General features: G+C 42.1%; 1 long non-coding RNA gene across 1 annotated transcript in view; it reads right to left on the bottom strand.

Moving 5' to 3' along the window:
- The window catches only part of LOC148139940 (uncharacterized), a 101,452-nt gene that overhangs the window by 15,130 nt on the left and 64,371 nt on the right, over positions 1 to 21,951 (bottom strand). The window lies entirely within an intron of this gene.

The raw sequence follows: 21,951 nt of genomic DNA, 5'->3' as shown, positions 1-21,951 counted from the left end.
TTATTAAGTCTGCAAATTTGAAAAAACAATGACCCATTTAACTCAACTCTGCTGTTGTTATGAGAACAGCACATGCTGGCAAGATTCAACAGGTCATAGAGTCATAAAGTCGTAAAGTCATAGAGTCCTACCGCACGGAAACGGGCTCTTTGGCCCAAGCTGGTTCATGCCAAACAAAATGGCCATTCACTCTAACCCCATTTCCCTGCACTTGGCCACATCCTTCTAATCCTTTCTTATCTATATATTTGTCCAAATGCCTTTTAAATGTTGTTAATGTACCTGCCTCAACCCCTTCTGCGGCAGTTCATCACACATGCGTACCACTCGCTGTGTAAAAATGTTGCCCCTCAGGATCCCTTTTATTCTTACCTTGTTTTTATTCAGTTTTATTTTTATTTTTATTCTTATTCTTGTCCAACCTCTCCCGCTAACTCAGGACCGTTGAGTCCTGGCAACATCCTTGTAAATTTCTTCTGCACTCTATCCAGTTTGATAATATCCTTCCTATATCTTGCTGACCAAAACTGAATACAGTACTTCAAATGCGGCCTCACCAACATCCTGTACAACTGCAACAAACATTCCCACTTCTATACTCTTTGCCCTGACTGATGAAGCCTTCTTCACTGCCCTGTCTACCTGTGCCTCCATTTTCAGAGAACTCCAGTCCAACAAGCATCCTTCCATGATTACCCTCTGCTTTCTACCAACAAGCTAATTTTGTATCCAATTTGCCAGCTCACCCTGGATTCCATGCTATCTAACCTTCTAGAGCAACGTACCATGTGGAACTTTATCAAAGGCCTTAATGAAACCCATAAAGACTACATCTACTGCCTTGCACTTGTCAACTTTCCTGGTCACTTCATCAAAGAATCCAACAACTTTGTGAAACATGATTTCTTACACACATAGCCATGGTGACTACTCCTAATCAAACCCTGTCTTTCCAAATGCATGTATATCTTATCTCTCAGAATCTTCTGGAACTTACCCAATGCAGATGTTAAGCTTATTGGACTATAGTCCACAGGTTTTCTTTGCAGTCCTTCTTGTGTAAGAGCATAGCATTCGCTATCCTCCAGTCTTCCGGCACCTCACTTGACAGCATCCGTGAAGGGAGAAACAGAGATGTTGGGCAGAATTTTCCCACCCTACACTTTAACCCATGAACTATAAACTAGCCCACGAAATCTAATCCAAATCCCTAACACCTACGCCTAGCCCTAACCAAAGCGCTAAAACTAAACAAAGCCTAACCATAGCCTTAGCCTGAACAGTAATCTTTTCCTTAACCCTATCATAAGACCTAACCCTAAGTCTAACCTTAGCCCAAACCTTAGCTCTAACCATAAGACAAACTGTCAGTCTAATCTTAATCATAACCCTAACTTTCACCATTAATCTAACTTTTAACATAGCCCTAATCCAATACTAGCCCAAACCTGAATGCTAGTCCAAACCCGAAAACTATTCCTCACCTAAACCCTGGCTCACACCTTAATGCTAGTAAAATCACATGTCATACCCTGAACCCTACTGATAACACTAGCCCCAGCCCTAGCCTGAATACTAACCCAAGCCTAAACTAAGCCTAGTCTTGACTCTAACCGTTACACCATTTCTTGCCCCAAACTTAACCCTAAACTGAAACCTAAGCCTAACTCTAACTGTAACCTACAGCCTCACACTTATGTCTTCAATCCCAAATCTAAATCTAACCATCAGCCAAACTCAATCCTAACCCTGGCACTAACCAAATCCTAGACCTAACACTAACCCAATGCAAATTCTATCCCCATTCCTCAATCTCATCATCCTAACTCCAATCCTAATCTCAAACACCAGCCCCAGACCACTTACGACTAGCCCCAACCTCCAACCTCTAACACTAACCACTCAAGGCTTAACATTATTCCTAACCTTAACCGCTGAACCTCAAATCTGTGCTAACCTAATGGTAATCCTATCCTTATTCTTAAACTCAATCCCCAATACTCTAACTTAAAGCTTAATCTTTATCCATAACCCCTAACCCTGACCTCCATCTTGAACACCAATAAATCCAAGCCCTATTCCTAACCTTAAAGGCCACTCCTAAACATTAACCAAATCACCATCCCTGATCCTGAACCCAAATTCCTTATCTCCAACCCTAACCCTAACCCTAATCCATCCTTGATCCTTAACCCAAATCCCATATCTCTAACCCTAATGCTAACTCTAACCTTAAATTTGGTTGGCACAGTGGCTCAATGTATAGCACTGCTGCCTCACAGCACCAGGGCCCAGGTTCAATTCTACCCTTGGGCGACTGTCTGTGTGGAATTTGCTCATTCTCCTGTGGTTACCCCCAAGTGGTCTGGTTTCCTTCCATAGTCCAAAGATGTACAGGTTAGGTGCCAAGCTAAATTGCCCATAGTGTCCAGGGATGAGTAGATTAGGTGGATTAGCCATGGTAAACACAGGGTTACAGGTTGCGGGGTAGGTCTGGGTGGGATGCTCTTTAGAGGGTTGGTGTGGACTCAAGGGGCCGAATGGCCTGCTTCCACACAATGGTTGTGTGATCTATGAAATAACCCTTAATCCCTAACTGCAACCTTAACTCAATCCCCAATCTTTGAATCCTCAGTCTAACCTTAACCTTACCCCTAATGCTGAAACACCTATAACTTGAACCCTAATCCCCAAACTTTAACACTGAACTCAAACATGAACAACCAACTCCTAATACCCATCCTTTAAACATAAGCCTGATCCCATCTTCTTTTCTGAACAATAACCCCCAAGTCCCAAACCCTTACTGTAATGTGAACCTTATCCATACGCCAAGACCTAACCCTAACTCTTAACCTTGCCTAGTCTTAAACTTAGCACTAAACAAAACTTAATACTCACATTAATCTTTGCCATAGCATTATTCATTCCCCTAATGCTAATTCTTAATTTATCCCTAACCTTAACGCTAAACTGAGGCCCAATCCTAACTTAGCCTTGCTCTAAAACTAATCCTAACACAATCCTTTGCCTTAAACTTTACCTAAATTCTAGCTGTTAACCCAGTCTTAACCATAACCCTAACTCTAGCCCTAAACCCAGCACTAAACTTATCCATAGACCTAACCCTAAACATAACCCATTCCTAACTGTAACCCTAACCGTAACCCTAGACTTAGCCCAATGCTTGGCCCTAGCTCTGAACCTAATTCTAACCTTAATACAGGTCCTACCCCAAAACCTAACCCTAGCCCTAACCAGAGCACTAAACTGAATCTTAGACCTAACTTTCGCCCAAACCCAACTTTAACTATAAATCTAACCAGAACTCTAAACCTGACACTAGCACTAGCCTTACCCCTACACCAAACCCTAGATCTAATCTTAATACTAGCCAAAACCCTAGCCCCATCTCTCACCCTAACCCTCAACCTAGTGCTATTCCTAGCCATAACCTCAGCCCTAACCTGAACAGCTCCTGATGACTGTAAAGGACCCCGTACCAACAACCAGCAGAACGAATGTCATGTACAAAACACCAACAAGGACCGCAATAAACATTACACCGGACAGACTGGCAGGAAACTAGCCACCAAGATACATGAGCACCAACTAGCCACCAAAAGACATTACCAACTATCACTAGTATCCATACACACAGATGCAGAGGTACACCAGTTCGACTGGGACAATACATTCATCCTGGGACAGGCTTAGCAAAGACATACACAGGAATTCCTAGAGGCCTGGCATTCAAATCAGAACTCCATTAACAAACATATCAAATCAGACCCCATTTACCAACCTTTCAGAAAAAGAACCGGAAGTGATATCACCCACCACAACAGACCAAGACGAATAAATAACAAGTGGGACAGAACACCAGCGCTTCATTAGAGGCTTATTGATGATGTTACCTAGCATAGTGACAAAAAGTCTGAGAACAAATCTACCAGCTCAGGGAGCAAATTTACAACCTAACTTGAACACCTTGCACTAACACTAGCCCTAGGCCGAACTCTAGCACAAACCTGAACCCAAAGACAAAAACCGGTAATCCAGAAAATTTGCGACCGGTGAGCCTTTTCTCAGTGGTAGGCAAGTTATAGGAGAAAATATTCAGGGACAGGAGTTACTCACATTTGGAAAAGAGTGAACTTATCAGCAGCATGACTTTGTGTCAGTTAGATCTTGTCTCACACCTTGATTTGAGTTTTTTGAGGAAATGACAAAGATGATTGAATGTAGAGTATTGGATGTTGTCTACATGGACTTCACTAAAACATTTGTCAAGGGGCCTCATGGTAGGCAGGTCCAGAGGATTAAGTGACATGGGATCCGCTATGAGATGTTACAAGGATACAATTTAAGTTGGCCATAGAAGACAAAATATAGTTTTGGAGTGATGTTCTTCAGACAGGAGCTCTGTGACCAGTGGTAATCCACAAGGATCAGTGCTAGGAGCTTTGTTTGTTTTAATATATGTATAAGTTATTTGGATAAAAAGTTGGGTAGTTTATGTAATAGGGTTGCAGATGACACAATGAATTTGTGGAGTTGTGGATGGTGAGGACGGTTGTCAAAGGAAACAGCAGGGCAGAGACTAGTTGGGAAGTTGGATGGAGAAATGGCAAATGAATTTAATCCAGACGGGTATGAGGTGATGCATTTTCAGAAGTGAAATGCAAGAGGAAAATGTATAATAAATGGCAGGACCCTTAGGAGAATTAATATACAGAGGGATCTCGGGGTGCATGCTGGTAAAAAAAGGTGTACAGCATGCTTGTTTTCATCAGTCAAGGCACTGAGTGTAAACATTGGAAAGTCATTTTGTAGCTATGTCAAACTTTAGTTAGGCCAGATAGTTTGGAGTATTGTGTGCAGTTCTAGTCACCAAACCATGGGAAGAATGTGGACACTTTTGAAAAGGGTGCGAATGACGTTTACTGGAATGTTGCCTGGTTTGGAGTGTTTAACTAAATAGGGATGTGGGACAAACTTGGATTGCTTTCATGAGAGCTTTGGAAGCGAAAGGGTGACCTGATAGAAGTGTACAAAATTATGGGGGGTATGGATAGGGTGGAGGGTCAGAGTGATTTTCCAAGGTTGAGAATATCAAATACCTGGCAGCATAGGTTGAAGGTGAGAGAGGGAGAGTTTAAAGGAGATGTGCAAGGCATGATTTTTATGCAAAGGGTTAAATGTGCCTCGAGGCTGCTGCCAGAGGAGGTGGTAGGAGAAGATATAATAGCAATATTTAAGAGGCATTTAGAGTGACACATTAAATTATATTCCCTACAGTATGGAAACAGGCCCTTCAGCCCAACAAGTCCATACCGACCCTCCGAAAAGCAGCCCACCCAGACCCATTCCCCATATTCACTCCTGACTATGGGCAATTTAGCATGACCAATTCACCTAACCTGCATGTCGTTGGATTGTGGGAGGAAACCAGAGCACCCAGAGGAAACCTACGCAGACACGGGGAGAATGTGCAAACTCCACACAGACAGTTACCCAAGGCAGGGTTCAAACCTGGGTCCCCAGAGCTCTGAGGCAGTAGTGCTAACCACTAAGCCACCATGCCGTCATGAACAGGACGTGGACCATGTTCAGGCAGATGGGATTAGTTTAGAATGGCACCATGGCAGCACAGACATGGTGGGCCAAATGGCCTGTTCCTGTGTTGTTCTGTTCTAAGTTCCATGTTTTTGTACTTGCCCTAACCATAGACTTAGCCAAAATCCTAGATTAACCCTAGATCTAATCCTCAAAATAATCCTATCACATCTCTAACTTTAAACATAATCCTAAAATTTACCCAAATCTTAATTCCTAACTTTAAGGCTAACCATAACAGGAGTCCTAACCCAACACCAAACATAATCCCAAACCCAGTCCTAAACCAAATTCTAGCCACTGATGCTAGCCCCATTCCTAACCATAACCTGAGCCCTAGTGCTAACAGTACCACCAGCCCTAACCCAAGCACTAACCCTAGCCCTATGACACTAGCTCTAAACCTAAGAATAATCCTAACCCTAATCTTAATGTCACCTCTTGCCTTTCTCAACCCTAACCCTAACTCTAACGTAAACTGTAATCTGAACCTGAGCGCTAATGATAGTTTCAGCCCTAACCTTAACACTCACTCAAATCTAAACCCTAATCCCTGCCCCTAGTGTTAGCCTGAACACTAAACCTAACTCTATCCCTAACTGTCACATTAATCTTAACTCAAATAATAATCTTTCCTCCTAATACTAACAGTTGTCCAAGCCATAACCCTAGCTCAACCGAATGAGCTAGACTTAACCTTGCTCTAAACATTGCCCTATTCCTAAATCAACCCCTAAACAAAACCTAACCCTCACCTCAACCCTAGCAATAATTGTAACCCTAATGCTCAACCTTAATCTACCAACCCCAGCCCTAAATCTAGCCCTGAACAAACCTAGCCATAATCCTAACCTCCATCTACAAATTCTAAGCCCTAACTTCTGATGCCAACCTTCGAGCTTGGATTCTAACCTTAATCATGAGAATTTTAAAAATTTGGAAGCCTTTAATAATAGATTGATTACAAAGGAAGGAGATCACTTGGCCCATCGTGTTCATGATTATTCTCTGCCACAGCAATACAGCTCGTCCGTTTCCATATTTATTTTCATGGTCCTGCAAATGTTTTCTGTTCAAATGTTTATCACATTCTTTTGTTAAAGCCATCATTGACTCTGCCTCCAACATGCTTTCAGAGATCAACATTATGTCTTTCACAAAGTACAGTGTCCAGAATTGGGTACAGAACAGCAGCCAAGGCTGAAGAGTGCTTTTTAATAACACATAACTTGTTTGCAAATTAAGGCATAGAATACAAATGCAAAGCCCAGGATCTCATTTGCATTTTCAATCATTTTCTCAAGCTGGCATACCATCTTCAATGATTGTCTATTCAGGCTGATCAGTTTCTTTAAAATTATGTCCTTTATTTGAAGTTGCTTGTCCTCACTCTTTCTACTAAAATGTATCACTTTATACTTACCTTCAATAAATTTCATCTGCCACATTGCCAGCCATATCACATGTCAATGTACTCTTGGAATTTATAATTATCCTGTTCAGAGTTCACAATACATTCAAGTTATTTGCCATCTGCAAATTTTGAAATTGTGCCCTATATACTGAAATCAAAGTCATGAGGACTTATTGTGAACCCCACTGCACAACTCTGAACCATTCACCACTATCCTTGAGCAGCAGCAGCAGGTCATTCCGCTAATTATTTGTGCTGCAAATCAACAACATTGTGGCTTACCTTTGACCACTGCTACAACTTTTCTAACTATCCCTTATTTCCCCAGCACTAAAAATGTATGAATCTATATCTTTAACTTACTCAACAAATGAGTATCCACACCTTTTTTGCATTCCAAGGATTAACACCCCTTTGAGTGAAGGAATTTATAATCTGTTCAATCGTAAATTGCAAATTCCTTATCCCAAGACTGTGGCCCTAGTTGTAGCCATCTAGTCAGGGAAATGTCCTGCCAGCATCCAGCTGGACAAGGACCTTAAGATTTTTACATTCTAAACACTGGGAGGTATAGGTTTATTGGACTCAATCTCTCTTCAGAAGACAACACTATCATCTGGAAATTAACCTGGCGAACACTTTGTTGTACCCACTTCAAGGCAACTATTTTCTTCTTTAAGAAAGCAGCCCAAAACTGTTCACAGTTAGATCATACTAAGGACCATGGGAAGTTTTTAACTTTGACCCTTTAGCAATAAAGACTTGCATCGACTCCAATTGCCATTTTAGCACTCAAAACTAGTAAGAAAATGCTTTGACCATGATCCATATGACAACAGTAGTTTGTTCAATTCACGAGGGGCACAAAATTTCAGTTTTTTCATTGGATTATGGACATGAAGTTGAGCAAAAATGCTCCATTGAGCTCCACAGAAACTATCTGGGCTGCTACTCAAGGCCATCACCTGAACATGCCATTGCCTATGGTCAGAGGCTTATTATGTCGATCCATGGTTTGGAGGCAATGGATTTTCCTGGCAGCTTGTGTAACCAGCTGAAGCCCATTTTCCTTATATTAATGAGGACTTACCTTCCAAACAGTTTGGGTCCTCTGTTGACTCTGTCAGGAAGCTGTTCAGTATGTTCTAATTATGGACCACCTGAAGACCGTTACTCCATTGTTCCTGCTGTTGGCATTAATTCAGCATAGTCAGGGTTTGATTTTATGATCTCAATTCTCTGTAACAGTGCTTTCCAAATTGCTTTTGGTATGACCACATTTTCATACTTCCCATTGATACCAGGTGAAAGTTTTGCTTAGGTGGGGGCGCTTCAGTAGTAACAATGGGGACGAAATAAGGTAAGCGTGCGTCTATCTCCACTTCCCTTCGCCCCCATCTCCCATTGCATTTCCCTCTTCACCTCCTACCTTCTTTCCATACTCCTCATGGGAAAGGTTAGGTAGAATGAACACCTACCTGGTCACACAGGCTCTCAACACAGCAGGGAATTAGGCCTCAGTGAATAGTTGATTCGGTCACTCTCTCTATCATAAAAACTGCGTATTTTAAAGGGTCCATGCAGCTATCAGGGATCTGTCAAGCTCCATGATAACCACCACTTGACTAAAAGTCTATCTTTTGATTCCTGGTGCGGGTTGGAGTCAAAATTTGGAAACGCTATTTGACAAGATGCAATTTCACACTGGTATAGTATATACATATATCGACCAATTAGTACACTCCTTATCTATGGCATAGGTATTCATAAATTGCACTTTTGAAATGGAAAAGGAACCTATAACCCGAGAGGTGTCAAAAAGATTGTTAATGGATGTTATATCTGGCCTTTCTTCAAATTTCCATTTTGGCAGCATCTCTGACACACGGTTTGCCACACACTGGGAGAATGTATCAGGGTAGGTTCACAACCCTGCAGTCAAAGCAAGTACAGGTCAGATGTAGCTGTATAGCATCACAGCCTGATTCTCTGAGCTGCCAGCTCATCTCACTTCAGGGAGCAGAGAAACTTGCAGAAACTCACAAATACTTCAGTCAGGAGATTGCAAACCAAGCTTTGTATTGGAAGCAGTGAGAATAGATTACCCTTGTTCTCAAAAGGCTGTTTTTCTTCATAAATAAAAGAGAAAGTTCTGATGAAAATAACTTGTATGAATTTCTGTTCACCTTCAGTGATTCTTTCTTTTTTGATTAAACCATTCACAAATATTAAATAAACATTTAGCATGATTGAAATAAACTCAGAAGTGAAATAAACTCCACATAAGATAAAAATACACTAAGATAACTGCCGTGAGCATTCTGGGTTCTTCTGATCTACTTTCATGAAGGCTTCTGTTGATCTTCTGCCAAATTAACAACGGGAGGTCAGTACAACAATGTGGAATTCAAAGCCATAATCCCGTAGGCACTAGAATTAAAAAGCCATTAAAGTCTCTTTTCCATAACATGTTTCAGCTCAATCTTCCACCATTTTTCTTTTGAAGAATGTCTGCACTTATGCCTTGATGGTTAGCCTTTACTCATGGACAGAATTCTCTCCTCTGAGTTGGGTGATTGGGACTACCAGAAGAGATCACTAGGACAGAGTGGCAGCAGCTGAAGCACAAGTGGGCAAGATGTCAGGAAGACAAACCTAGACTCTGATTATTTCCCTTAGCACAACAGTCACCTCACATCAAAAGAATCTACAGCTTCAAATCCCTTCAGGACTGTCATTAATAATTCTGTCTGTGAACAATTTGATTGTCATACCATTATCATAGTCCCAGAACTCCAGTGCTATGACACAGATATCTATACTTTGCATGAGTATATAAAGAAGGCTAGCTCAAGGAACAACGTGGTAGATGTAACTTGTTTGGCAAAGGTAAATCAGAAGAATGGAGACTTTGTGGGAGTTAGTTCATCATAAAAAATATACACAAAACAAATATATGAACGGAAAGTTGAAAGCTCACAATATCCAGGAAATGGTGCAGGCATCACCTCACAGCCAAGAAAGAGGTGACACTGAAATTGCTAAATGACTTCATAGCAGATCATTGGCAATAGTGAGACCAGAACCAAGAAGAACATGTCATTTGAAAGCATCATCACCAAGTATGGGAAGGTTTAGCAGTAATTATCAATTTGTTGAACTATATGATGAATGCTCCTTTCGTGACCAACAACTCCTGGAATGGGACTTAAATGCAGAGCTTCTACGTAGGAAGAGGGGATATCACTTACTAACATACAAGATCTACCCTGAGGTGAAAGATCTCAAGGAGACATGTGCACAATATGAGCTGTGGTTGTTGACTGCTGTCTGCTGTTAACTACAGTGCTGGCAGCGGCCAATCCACAAAGAAGAAAAATGCAGATATTACTAGCCTTTTGTTATGGAGAGGGGATGCTTCACAATAGCATCACCACGTTACCCAGCAGAACAGACACACTTGCTTCAGTAGGTTCAAAATCTGGCTCCAGGCAGGAGGCACTGGATGAGCTGCACACCATCAGGCGGAGCAGACTAAAGCAGATTGTGTGGACAATCCCATCATGCTCCACTACTGCAAGGTGCTGGGCCTTTGGTGTCAACAATAATAGAGAGTTTTTCTGGAGCATTTTGCTGCAGATTAGTTTTCTATTTTTGAGATCACCGAAGTATTGTGGAGCCATAGGAAGCCAATGTGTTTGTGTTCTGTTGTGGCTCAGGGAATTGAGTGCATGAGCTCAGTTCAGAGATCGGCTACCCTTTTACTGAGTGAAAGGCAGTACCACTCTGTGTGTATATAGGAACAGTGTGCACAGAAGGAAGGACAGTTTCTGGTGCACTGACACTGATGTACATGAAATGGGTGCCAACTGTGTACCAACAAGTGGTCTTGTATGAAATGTAAAGGTGTCATGAAAAGACTGAGGCAGTCAAAGAGGCTGATGAGGGGACCTTTTATCAGGGGAAAGAGATGTCTTCCTTCACCTCCTCAGCCCCTCTAACACATGAGCAATCCTTATCCAAGGCCCCTATGATAGGGGCTGCATCTGAATCACCCAAATGTAATAACCTGTGAAGAAGCCCCATTGGTCACATCCAAGATGAAGGCAGAAACCATTAGCACCTCAGCTGGATGCAGATACAACGGAACAGCCCATCTTCGCAATGCGCAGCCTCACTACAAGGCAAGGCACCAAAAGGAGTGGCATGAACAGATCCACCCATGGAATCTGGATGTTAGCCTGACAGCTGTGCCACCTGTCACACTTTCAGGCGAAAACAATCTTGCTGCTCAGGAAGAGAGTGCTAATGTTTTGAGGTACCTTCTGTCATCACAGAGCTATGGGACATTTGGTCAGTAGAAACCTTTTCTGCTCAGCGATATAGCTGTCTGGTCTGCTTAATGGTGATGTGGGTGTATTCAATAACCACCTGGAAGTTGCGAAGGACATTCATGGCACAAAGATTTATTGCCCTCTGTACTGCTCTAGCCCATCTCTCTGAAAATGAATCTAATGTTTGGGAGAGAGAACATGCCAGATGGCGTAATAAGTCACTGACTGTGAGATGTCAACTAAGTCCAAGGTTAATCACTGGACTAACCTTAATGCATAAAATCTCACAATGGTGACCTTGATGACTAAATGTAAGGGGCTGTTATGAAGGCTACATAGCATTAGGTCACTGTGGACAAGAGTACAAGTCTGTGAGACCAACTGTTTGCATTAGCACAATCTTCTCCAGTGTTAGTTTTCTGACATCTGAAGGCATCTGAGAGCTGACTCTTAGGCAATATGCCTGATGCCCAGGTAGAGCATTCTTCCCTTTGTGGCCAGTCTCTGTTCCACACCACAGGAAATGACATCACCAACCCAAAGAAACTCAAACATATAAATAGAAAGCAGAAATCATCAGCTATGCTTTGCCCGGAGGCCGACTGAAGATATTACCTAGTCAGGTGACAAAACATCTGGAAATGAGCCTTCCACCTCAGCAAGCAAACCTAAATTCAGTTTCTGTTCTCCTCTGGCCTGCTTCTGATGAGATGGATGCTTCTACTCAGTGCAATGTCATTGGATATTGTTCTCATCTCCACTCCGTGAGCTCGCAATGGCTTGTGTGGTATGGCTTCTTCTGCCAACCTCTATTCCCCAGGCATTGCCATCAGACCAATCCCACTGTCAGGACTCCATCACTCATTGTTGAGAAATAGTAAGCTTTTCAGCAGAAGGAATAGCAATACTGTGCCACTGGTTGAGCAGCTGAGTATGATTGTCTGTCTTTTAAGCAAAATTATCCATCTCTTTTTAAAATGAGTTGGCCCATGCCTCTATTAGCCCTGAAAGCTTCCTGCTGAGTGCATGGCAGGTTCTTCCTGACCTTTGTCAGACTGTGTATTCTGTGTGTTTCCCATGGCTGCAAATTGAAAATCTGAAACTGGGCCAGTGAGGCCTTTCAAGTAGCTCCATAATAGCTTAAAAGACGTTTATTTAGAGGCATGGCTATTTTCATTCACATCCTTTACTTTCCCATGGAAACATTTATCTCAATCTAAAGGCAGATGAACCCAGAACTGCCTTCCAGCATTGCAATTGTTAAATCATATGCATAGCTGTTTCTGTCCCCAAATATCAATTGAAAATTCAGCCCCTTTGAGCACATCATGTTTGCTCTGAGAATGTTGTTCACACAATGAAAGCACCTTTCATTTCTCAATGGTGATGTCCCTTGCTATGATAACCACAAAAAAATTACCAAGCATCCCTGATGTTGTGTCTTTAACTGTATCTGCCAAATCAGAAAAAGTTAGCGTTTTATTAGTGGATTGCTTCTAAGCGATCAACAGCTGGGTAAATATGTGTTATGGAATTCAGATTGATGAAAAGTAGAGTCCAGAATGGACAACAGTGATCAATCATGTCCTAGAATATGAAGTGTTTGGCTTGAGTTATGCAGGTTCAAATCTAGATAAATACTGTGTAAGTTGTCTTGACTATCTTTGGATCAAGCGGAAAGGTTGTGACATGAAGTTCCAGTTGATTAAATTTGGTAAGATATCTGATAGGGTGGATTGCTAGTTTGCAAGGAGGAATATGTTATACTTTCATTGGGCTGCAGTAAATTTTATCTTGCATCAGTGCAGTTCGAAATCTAAACAACTACAAGTGTGCAAGTATCAGTTACCAGATTAACATAATCAAACAGATAAGAAAAGGCAATTGAGCATTGCAGAACGATTCAGTTGTATTTTTCTTTCCTAAATTTTCATGTACCGATATTGTTTCTCACTATCATATTAAGAACAATATGCACGTGCATATTATGGGAACATGTTATCTCCTTCCTGTAAAATATGTTCGAGATTGGCCAACTCATTGTAGAAGCGAACAAATTTTTAAAAAAATTGCTGCAATGAAAATTAAGCAGGTGAGAATTAGGCAATACACAGCAGCAAAATATTATGTATAAATTGAAGATAAAGCTTTGATTTTTTTAAAGTGTGCCTTGATGTTGTTGGGAGGTGAACTGCTTGAATGCTATTTTACATCAAATTCAACAAGATGGGGTCCAATTTAGCCTTGTGGTAACATCGTTATGGCACTCTTTCCTGTCAATGCACACTCTGAGTTTATTTTACTGAACAGTTTCAGTGAAGTTGTTTGCTGAATAGTTATTTCTATTTAGTTTGCATCACAATACTTCTTAAAGTATTTGCTCTTGTCTTGACAATAATGTTAAAATTCTTGGCAGTCATCCCAGCTAGCTCCAGAAATCTGCTGAAGTGAAACTGGGACCTGGCCAATGGTCTATATTTCTTATACTATTCCAATTTAACTTCCTCAACACTAAACAATTTTAACAAATATCATGCCTACAAAAATGTAGTGACGTGGATGTTTGGAGAAAGCCAATAAGATTGTTCATAGTGTAATTACTGAGTTTATCAAATCATATGGCCAACACAGATCTTTCAGAACCTTATATTTAGATGATGATTTAGATTACTTACAGTGTGGAAACAGGCCCTTCGGCCCAACAAGACCATACCAACCCTCTGAAGAGCAACCCAGCCAGACCCATTCCCCTACATTTACTCCTTCACCTAACACTACGGGCAATTTAGCATGGTCAATTCACCTAACCTGCACATTTTGGACTGTGGGGGGAAACCGACGCATCCGGAGGAAACCCACGCAGACGCTGGGAGAATGTGCAAACACCACACAGACAGTTGCCTGAAGCAGGAAATGAACCCGGGTCTCTGGCGCTGTGAGGCATCAGTGCTAACCACAGAAGCTGCCAGGTTGGATTTTGTGCTCACTTTGCCCTATTTTGAAAACAATTTTCCTTTCAACTCACTTATTACAGTTCATACTGCCTGTTTGTGGATTCATAAACATTTATATCCTTGAATTCCCCCTTTTTACAGGTTTACAAGTTGTTCATTTTTAATGTAATTAACAGAATGAGAACTTCCATACATATACTGACAAAATTTCCCTCCTCCTCTCCTGATTCTCTGCCATCAGACTGATAACCCAACCCTAATCAAGTCGTGAATAAGATGAGCGCAAATTTAGTTAAACATTCAGACATCCAAACGAGACTGAGAACAAAATTAGTCCTACCTTATCACCTGCAGTAAGGACGGCCTTTGATACTGAAGACTCGAAGTAGGACTTTGCCTTGAAATGGGTAGTAAGCCAAAGTGCAATTGCTGCACAAGGTGGGCCACACTTTTGTCAAGTCTAACAGGAGCATCAAAACACATTGATCCAGAAACTGTGGACGCTGATCAAGTGGCTTGATTGCTAGTTTGCTAATATTCAATTTTGACCAGTTGTGACACTGGCAGTAGCCATCAGGTGGTTTGGGCAAGGAGAAAAATAAGAGGGGAGGGTAAACGTTGGTTGGCAGTGATTCTCCAAGTTCTAAATTCATAAAGAAAAGATACGCAAACCGAGGACAGCACCAGGATTGGGGTATTCCTATGACCAGTCCCAGCGTTGACATCTCTGTGTACAAATACAAAAACAAGAAGGAAAGAAGAACCCTAAAAGAGGGCTGTGTGGGGAGAAGGGAACTGCAATATTAATTGTTCAACTTAAATCTGAGATTGAGATTTGTGGTACAGTAAAAAGAGTAAGAACTACATGGTTAAAATGTTCCAGCTTTGTGTCTGGTGACCTCACCAGTCTGTGAAAATGTTTTGCGGAAGAAAATATTTTGTATGTGATAGTGTGTCAGTTATATTGAAAAACAAAACTTTGCTGCTAAATTATGCTTGTCGCTTTTAAAAATTTGAATATGGTGGCATGTCGAAAATTATTACTTTCTTTATTCTATGCCTTTACAATTGGTGGAGAGTTGATTATTTTTGAGACTATTGATGAATTCTTTTAATTCTGGTTCTCCATGAGTCTACATTCCTCACATGTTGACACATTAGCTTTGTTACTTTCTGTTTACATCACCTAATTACTGACTTAGCCAGAATGAAAAAGAGCTCAAAAACCAAAAGGTAGCCCTAGAGAAAATCATATGAGAAGTCACAGAGAAAGGAAATTATTTTGGCCCCTGGAATATTTATCAACAGACTCTAGGTTAGAAACCCCATGTACAGTTGCAGGCTAGAATCCCCATCTAAAGGTCCAGAGTTAGAATCCCTACATATGTAGATCCAGGATTAGAATCCCCATGTCCAGGCACAAGGACTGAATGTGCAAAGCCATAGTTAGATTCCTCATGTATAGAACTGGGCTTGGAATCCCCATGTACAGCTCATGGTTGGAATTCTCATTACAGTCCTGGGGCAAGAATTCCTATATGTAATACCAAGGTTAGCAGCCTAAGTACAGTCACAGAGTTAGCAGCCGATGTACTGTGGTAGGGTGTTAGAAAAAGCGTAAAGTGTTGTGTTTGCAGATATAGAAAAAACATACAGAAAAGGGGTACAGCAAGAGAACTATTAACCCTGCAGGTAATTAGGGACTTTTCAGTGTGTAATTGTGGTTAGTAAAATACTAACTTTGGTGTGTAAGTACTATAACAAAAAGTTCTTTTTGTAAAATTATGCTTTCAGCAAAAAGCTGAGATAGCCGAAATGCTTGAGCTATACAAAATGATACAAGTTAATGAAATGTCCGAGGATGGACTGTACCAGCAGAATTGATACAAAATGTTAAGCCAGATCTAGATGTACTGTTGACAAAATAAATGTATGTGTCAGCACTTACAGAAAGGAAGGTTACCAACCTGGGGAAGGGGGAAGTAATAAGGGTGGAGCACAGCTGGGCAGTGGTCTGGCACAGTAAGAGAGATTGGGTAATTAGGAGTCTGGAGAGATGACCTCACTCAGCTCAAAGGGTATAACTGTACACTAACCTAAGTTCTAATTTACTTCAATTGCTCTCTGCAATTGGGGTCCTTTCTTGCAAGATCGTAGAATAAATTGTCTTGTTTCCAGCTTTGGTGGTCTTGTCTAAATTTTATTGAACTTTGTTTCTAACATAGGGTTAGCAGGGCATGTACTGTCATGGGGTTAGGCGGGCATGTACAGTTGCAGGAGCCTGAACTCTTATCAATTTTTCTCCTGTTTGTCATTGGAAATGATGGCTCAGTGATTAGTACTGTTGCCTCTCAGTGTAAGAAAGGTCTTAAAAGATTTATCCGGACGACCGGGATAGGCAGCGGTATTTGCTGCCATTCGGATATATCCGGGGATTCGGGAAACCGGGGTGCTGGTGACTGGAATAGGTTAATCCAGTCAGCCAGGGTGGGGTAGCCATTGATACTGTTGCCAGGTGGATGTATCCGGGTGGCTGGCAGCGGTAGTTGCTGCCAGTTGGATATATCTGGGGATCTGGGGAACCGGGGTACCGGCGACCGGGGTTGGTAGCGGTAGTTGATGCCAGGTGGGTACATCCAGGAGACCGGCAGCGGTATTTGCTGCCAGGTGGATGTGTCCACGTATCCGGTGCCAGTTGGATGTATCCGGGATCCGTGGTCTTGTCTAAATTTTATTGAATTTTGTTTCTAACAGATTTGGGGGCTCATCCGGGATCCCAAGCTCTGGTCGCTCGGCATTCTTGGAGAAACGGAGAAGGTGCACCTCGCTGATTTTGGCGATCTCAAGTTTCCCCTTGTTGCCGAGGCGGCTTTGGGCGAGTGTGATCTGGACTAGGAGACCCTGGAAACAAGATGGGCAGACGCGGCGGGTTCGGTCGGGTGACTCTTGTGTGCACAAGACCCGGGTAAGAAAGGTCTTAAAAGATTTATCCGGGCGACCGGGATAGGTAGCGGTATTTGCTGCCACTCAGGTATATCCGGGGATCCGGGGAACTGGGGTGCTGGTGACTGGAATAGGCTAATCCAGTCAGCCAGGGTGGATAGCCGTTGATACTGTTGCCAGGTGGTTGTATCCGGGTGGCTGGCAGCGGTAGTTGCTGCCAGTTGGATATATCTGGGGATCTGGGGAACCGAGGTTCCGGTCGACCGGGGTTGGTAGCGGTAGTTGCCGCCAGGTGGATATATCCGGAAGACCGGCAGCGGTATTTGCTGCCGGGTGGATGCGTCCACATATCTGGGCGACCGGGTTCGGCGAACCCGATCAACCAGGGTAGGTAGCAGTTGTCACGGTTGCCAGGTGGATATATCTGAGGTATTGCCGCGGGATAAGGGCGCACAAATTCGACCAGTTAACTCTTGTGCACAGACCAAGGTAAGAAAAGGGACCTTTAAGTATTGCCTTGGTAGTCGGGGATGTACGAGAATTTCGGGTAATTGGCAACTCTTAAATTAAAGTGTTTAATTGCCTAAGATTAATCTGATGAGTAAGGTGTCTACCTGATTCGATCACCCAGCCTTAGACCGGTTGTTAAGAGGGGAAATCCCCCACGCGAAGGTCAGGACCCTGAAGTGGGTGTGGAAGAAGGTGACAACAGACCTCAGTAAGGTTAACTAAATTACATGAAGAAACGGCCGACCATAGAAATGGGGAATAAAAATAGTGATTTAAGTTTAGAAGGGGATATGAGAGGGATGTCCGAGGACCACATCCCAATGGACAGTCCTTTAGGAAAAATGTTAAGAGATTGGAAGTACAATCCTCGGACACGAGGAAAGGATAAAAAACAAATGATAAAATGTCAGTGAAAAACAGATGGAAGAATTGTTACATGAAGCACAGAAAGTATATGTGAAAAGAGAAGATGAAAACCAAAAACAGAAAGCTAGGATAATGGTCACAGCGGTCGAGGAAATTACGAATAGAAAGTTAGGACAAGAAAGAAAAGCAATGGATGGTAAGGGGAGAAGGCAACAGGCAGGATATTATAACTGCGGAAAAACAGGACATTTTAAAAGGGAATGTCCAAAGTTAGGACAACAAAGAGAAGCTATTTCATTGATGACTTTTGATGAAGAATAGGTGAGTCAGGGGCTCCTTCCTCCCGAGACTCACCGGGAACCCTGGTTAAATTTGAAAGTGGGACCTGAAGGGGAAGAGCACGGTCATCCTAAGTTTTAAACCTAACGGTGTTAAATTAACTAATAAAAGTCTTAAGGTTTCTGGAGTAAAGGGTGAAGGATTCTTAGTACCCACTTTTGAGCCGACCCTGATAAAGGGAAATAATGAAGAAGTGACGGGACAACTATTATATATTCCTGATGTTGGAAGTAATCTTTTGGGTAGAGATTTAATAATTTTGTTAAATTTAAAGATTGGAGTAAAGAATAGTTCAATAACTGTGACAATAAATAAACTGATGGTTAGTGATGAAGAACAGATAAATCCTAATGTGTGGACGAGACCCGGCAACATGGGTCATTTAAACGTCAATCCCATCGTAAGTATACTGTCCCAAGAGAATAAAACAATCAGGCTTAAACAATATCCGGTTTCATTAGAGGGGCACAAGGGTTTACAACCTATAATAGATTCTCTCGTAAAAGAAGGATTACTGGAACCATGCATGTCGCCCTTTAATACCCCAATACTACTGGTCCGGAAGCCAGATGGGACTTACCGACTGGCACATGATCTCAGATCAGTGACCCAACTGGTCTGGACACGGTACCCAGTAGTGCCCAACCCATACACCCTTTTTAGTAGAATATCGTGTAACCACCGCTGATTTAGTGTAATAGATCTGAAGGATGCGTTCTGGGCATGTCCTTTAGACCCAGAGAGCCACGCCATGTTCGCTTTTGAATGGGAAAACCCATACATGGGCAGAAAACAACAATTCTGATGGACAGTATTTCCCCAGGGATTCACAGAATCACCAAACTTATTTGAGCAAGTACTGGAAGAAGTCCTGGAACAATATAAAAAGCCCCGGGAAACGTCACTGTTACAATATGTGGATGATCTACTAGTGTCAGGGCAAAAGAGAAATGATGTAAGTTCAGCCACCAATGGATTGTTGAATTTCCTAGAGCAACAGGGTTAAAGGGTATCCAAAAGTAAATTACAGTATGTAGAAAAAGAAATAAAATACTTAGGACACCTCATTAGTGAGGGAATTATGCGCATTAACCCCGAAAGAATTCAAGGGATAGTAGAACTGCCCCTCCCAAACACCAAACGAGAATTACGGAAGTTCTTGGGGCTGATGGGTTATTGCAGATTATGGATAGAATCCTATGCCCAGAAAATGAAAGGGTTATATTACAAACTGACAGAATCAGAACATGAAAAACTGTATTGCACAGAAGAAGAAAAGGAAGGGTTACTTGAATTGAAGCGTAGTTTAACACAAGCTCCAGTATTGGCCCTTCCTTCCCTAGAGAAACCATTTCACCTTTTTGTGACAGTAAATTATGGAGCAGCTTTAGGAGTGTTAACCCAGAAAGGGGGAGGGAAGAAACAGCTCATAGCCTTCCTGTCCAAAATCCTGGACCCTTTTTCAAGGGGATGGCCTGAATGTCTACAGGCAGTTGCAGCAACTGCCATATTGGGAGAAGAAAGCCAGAAGCTCACTTTTGGAGGAGCGCTAGTAGTTAGTACCCCCCATCAAGTCAGAACTGTGTTAAACCAAAAGGCAGGGAGATGGTTAACAGATTCGCGAATTTTAAAATATGAGGCCATCCTGATGGAAAAAAGATGACCTGGTGTTAGCAACAGACACCTGTCTAAACCTTATGGAAGGGAGAACCCCTAGACAAACGAGAATTAGAACATGACTGTTTAGATATCATAGAGTCTCAAACCAAAATTAGACAGGACCTGAGAGATCTACCTTTACATGACGGGGATAGATTGTTTATAGATAGTTCATCGAGAGTAGTGGAAGGAAAAAGACACAATGGATATGCAGTAGTGGACGGTAACAAAAACCAAATAGTGGAGGCAGACCGGCAGCCTAACACATGGTCAGCCCAGACCTATGAGTTATACGCATTAAATCAAGCTTTAAAACACTTAGAGAATCGGGATGGAACAATTTACACTGACTCTAAATATGCTTACGGAGTAGTCCATACCTTCGGAAAGATATGGCAAGAATGAGGACTAATCAATAGTCAGGGAAAGGAGTTAGTACATGAAGAGTTAATAGGACAAGTATTAAAAAGTTTGAAATTACCCCGAGAAATAGCTATAGTCCATATACTTGGACATCAGAAGGGGAGTACTCTAGAAGCAAAGGGAAACAGACTAGCAGATGAAATAGCCAAAGAGGCAGCTATGAACTGTACAGTAACAAGGATACAGGTTCTTTTACTCCTAATTGAATCTTCTCCCGTCAACCCCATATACACGGAAGAGGAGGAGAAAGAGTTCCAAGAAATAAGGGCCACTAAGACAACTGAAGGGAAATGGATTCTCTCTGATGGGAGGGAATTGCTGAGTAAATCAGTCATGAGATATATTTTGGCCACCTTACACCAAGGCAGCCATTGGGGCTCACAAGCCATGTGTGACATAGTATTGAGGAAATATGGATGTAAAGGAATATATATGTTAGCAAAACAAATATGTGCAGGTTGCATAACTTGTCAAAAGATCAATAAGAAAATAATAAAGGAAGAGCTCAAAGGAGGAAGGAACCCAGGAGTGAGACCTTTCCAAAGTATACAGGTGGATTACACTGAACTACCCCCGGTGGGAATACAGAAGTACTTGATGGTCTTAGTAGACCACTTAACCGGGTGGGTGGAAGCTTTCCCAATGTCATCAGCCACCTCAAAAGGAGTGGTAAAAACCCTCCTTGAACATATCATCCCACGATATGGAATAGTGGAAAGTATAGATTCAGATCAAGGTAGCCATTTTACTTCCAAGATTCTACAAGAAGTAATGGCAAGATGAGAGATCTCTTGGGAATTCCACACCCCTTGGCACCCACCCTCCTCTGGACGGGTGGAACGAATGAATCAGACCTTAAAGAAACAATTATCTAAGCTGGTCCTAGAAACTCAATTACCATGGACCAAATGTTTGCCTATTGTGCTATTACATGTTTGGACTGCCGCAAGACATGATATCGGCCTTTCTCCTTATGAAATGATGTTTGGACTACCATTTCTAGGAGGGAAAGGAGAGGTGCCTACAGCTGAGTTTAATGACAAGTTTATGAAAAACTATATTGTGGCACTTGGCTCTTCATTATCTTATCTTAGGAACAAAGGCCTGCTGGTGCAGACACCGCCACTCAAGTTCGCAGCACATTGGATACGACCGGGTGATTGGGTCCTGATCAAGACCTGGAAAGATACCAAACTCCACCCGAGCTGGGAGGGATCATTCCTTACCCTCCTGACTACTGAGACAGCTGTCTGAACTGCTGAGAAAGGGTGGAGTCATCACACTCGCGTCAAAGGTCCTGTGAACGCCCCATTGGCGGAGAGGCACGCTCATCCTACAGACAACCCTCTGCAAGTTAAGCTGAGAAAGAGGGAATGAACTAAGACAAAAG

The sequence above is a fragment of the Chiloscyllium plagiosum genome, unplaced genomic scaffold (assembly GCF_037043375.1).
Source record: "Chiloscyllium plagiosum isolate Xiang-an unplaced genomic scaffold, Cpla_swu_hap1 HiC_scaffold_36, whole genome shotgun sequence".
In the NCBI taxonomy this organism is placed as follows: Eukaryota; Metazoa; Chordata; class Chondrichthyes; order Orectolobiformes; family Hemiscylliidae; genus Chiloscyllium; species Chiloscyllium plagiosum.
Note: the sequence above shows the minus strand (reverse complement) of the source record. Positions and strands in the feature narration are given on the sequence as shown.